The following is a 3,446-nucleotide window of genomic DNA, read 5'->3' on the forward strand; positions in this document are numbered from 1 at the left end:
TTATTAACATATACAGTAAGAGCAGTTAATTCCATTAATGGGGAATTTACGTCTCTAAACATATACATCAACTATATTTGCTTGTTTGTGATTTAGATATGGATTTTCATGAACAAACTAACTTAGCCTACAAGCTCCCTGATACGGGGACAACATTAGTTACCTTTTTTTTTTTTTTTTTTATCTTAGTCCACAATCATTAATCATAAAAATATTGGCACATAGATTATAAAGATTTAATTGTTAAAAATTTAATTAATAATTAATAAATAATTACTAATTGACACCAACCAATTAATAATTAATATTTATTAATTATTTACTAAATTTTATTAAAGTTAAATGATCATAAATTAGTTAAGGTTAGGCAACTTACATGTTTTGTCCCCGCTTCATCGCTAATCCACTTATCCTTGTCCGTGTGGAGGTGCTCGAATGTGTCGACCATGCTCGGAAGCTGGTCAGAAGACGGGTCCATCTAAAAAAGTAAATTATTTAAACATTGTTACCTTTATAATATTTTCGTAAATGTAAAGATATAGGTTATTATAATTTACGTGATCATAACCATGGGAAACGATGAATTTGGAACCGTGTCCTCCTAGTATGGTCATTTTTGCTCAAGCTTCTTTATTTCTCTTCTATATACGCTTCAAATAGAAAATATTACTTATTAACCTAGATTGTAATTTTATAATTAAACATTAATGTAAAAACTAAGGCATACCTGCTGAGAATCAGAAGCCCAAAAAGCGCATAGAATTGCCCAATCAGAAGAAGTAATCGACCCAAAAGGTTTTGACTTCGCTCTCTTGTTGTCCACCTCTCGTCCAACCTCTACCCAGTGTTTCTTCATTGTGTGGTGCCAATCAGTCATATGCTTTTGCATTTGTCTTACCATGGCTTCGTTGATTACTGGATTGTCTTGTGGATAAATGAATTTCTCCAAAATTCACAATTAAATTTGGAATTTGTAAAAATATTATGAAGATAGACAAAATCTTTAATAGTGAGTTATTAAAGATTTAAAAAATGCTTACAGATAACCTATACCAAATAACTTGGATATCAGCTGGCGTTACTTGTTCCCAAGCTAGTGTAGTAAGGGGTACGGTGTCACGCATATAACGAGCCATAGAATTGTTGAACCACTTGCTGTACGTTTGAATAACTTTTCTAGTTTGTGCATCAAACTCTACTTTCAGATGGCTAACTTTTTTGGTGGCCAGCTCCTTCTCGATATTGACACCGTAATAAGCTCCCCTTCCCCTCTTGGAGCCACCACCGGTGTCATTACTTGGTTCGACCATTCGACATTAAAATATTCATTAATTAACTAATTCAAATTATGTATGTCTGTTGTTTTTTGTTATAAAATTAACATTTTATTACTTATGGTCTTTCCCAACCTACCCTATACCGACCTAGAGGATCCCTTAGAGATAGTAAGCAGTCATGTACTTTTCCCCATTTTTTCAAGATGTTTCTCAAATATCTTGAAAAAATGAGGAGTAGTACATGAATACATTGGCTATCCCCAAGGCATCCACTAGGTGCATGTCTATTACTTTTTTTTTATATATAAAATTAACATTTTATTACTTATTGTCTTTCCCAACCTACCGTATTCCAACCTAGTGGATCCCTTGAAGATAGTAAGCAGTCATGTACTTCTCCACATTTTTTCAAAATGTTTCTCAAACATCTTGAAAAAATGAGGAGCAGTGTATGAATACATTGGCTATCCCCAAGGCATCCACTAGGTGCATGTCTATTACTTTTTTTTTATATATAAAATTAACATTTTATTACTTATTGTCTTTCCCAACCTACCCCATTCTGACTTAGTGGATCCCTTGGAGATAGTAAGCAATAATGTACTAATTCTCATTTTTTCAAGATATTTCATCAAATATCTTGAAAAAATGAGAACCAGTACATAAATACATTGATTATCCCCAAGGCATCCACTAGGTGCATGTGTACCTATATCTGATACTGTCATTAATTAATGATAATAAATAAAGTTTTCATTGAATTAAATAAAAAGTTACATATATTTGTTTAAATTACATATCACTGTCCTCATCATCACTAACTACAACATCATTACGGGCACCACTATCACTATCACTATCGACTTGAACATTGTAGTCATCCTCATCATCTTCATACTCGCCCAACGTGTTGTCTTCAAATTCAACTTCATCATCGACAACAAATTCATCTGAACCTTTGCCAACCAAATCATCGACGTTGTACACTTCAGTGGGATTGACATAAACCCAATCATACTGAAGATTATCAAAAATTGGATGTTCTACCCACAACTGAAATGAAGGAAAATCAACTTCTTGCAATATTGGTATATCATTTGTGGTCTCAGTATCATCAACATCAGAATTTGAGAAATCCCATACATTCCTCGGAATGTATTCATTAACGAGCCTCCAATCATCCCCATTTTTCACACCTCGAAGATAATACACCAACTTCACTTGAGATGCGAAAATGAAAGTGTTGACCCTCAAATTAGCCAACGACACAGAGTCAAAAATACGACAGGAAATAGCACAATGCTTGAAAAGATAATCTAATGGAAAAGAAAGAACACCAAGAATTATAGTGGTTCGGCCCCAGTGATTGGAAATGACCTACGTCCACTTTATGATGTTGTTATTATAGAATCCTAAAGTTGTGATCAAAGAACTAGGGTTCTTGAGTTTCACAGACTTTAGGCGTAATACAATTAGATGGTAACAACTCACCTTAGCTCCTTTTCTCTCAATCTTAAGCAAAAAAGCTAAAATCAATCCAAAAGTCCCTTCCTTGAGCTATTTCATGCATATTTATAGGCTCAAGGAGGGTTACATATGATAACGTGTCTGATCTTATCCTGAATAATCGCTTATCAAGGATAATTATGAAGAAATATTCAAATGCAGTTAATATTAGATTACAACTTAAAAAGGAAATAAATCAGGCTTCACGATCAGACTGGTCGTGACAAAAATTAACACCGATGAGGGGGTGCGCTTCTGGTCGATGGCCGAACAGCAGCTTTGCCTTCTAATTCCGCCACACATCAATCCATGTGTAAGTAATCTTTGCCACGTCATCAGTGATATTTTTTGGGTAAACATTTGCCCCCCAAGTTTATTTATTGCGACCAGCAATAAGTAAACTTAGGAAACTAACCTTTCGTATGCCCCACGAAATCTGTCAGAACCGCCCATGCCTTTTCGAAAAACGTGACCAATCATGTCTAATCAGGTCCTTTCAGTTTCCCAAAAGTGTGTTTGACGGCTATTCCACTTTCCCATACTTAGAAAAAAAATAACTCATGATTGCCTCTTTTAACGTGCCTTGGTCTCCATAAATAATCCTCAAGTTACCATTTTTACTTTTTACTTGCCTTTGCCTTCTTGAAGAATGTTGAAGAACTC

Source organism: Humulus lupulus, chromosome 5 (assembly GCF_963169125.1).
Source record: "Humulus lupulus chromosome 5, drHumLupu1.1, whole genome shotgun sequence".
Taxonomy (NCBI): Eukaryota; Viridiplantae; Streptophyta; class Magnoliopsida; order Rosales; family Cannabaceae; genus Humulus; species Humulus lupulus.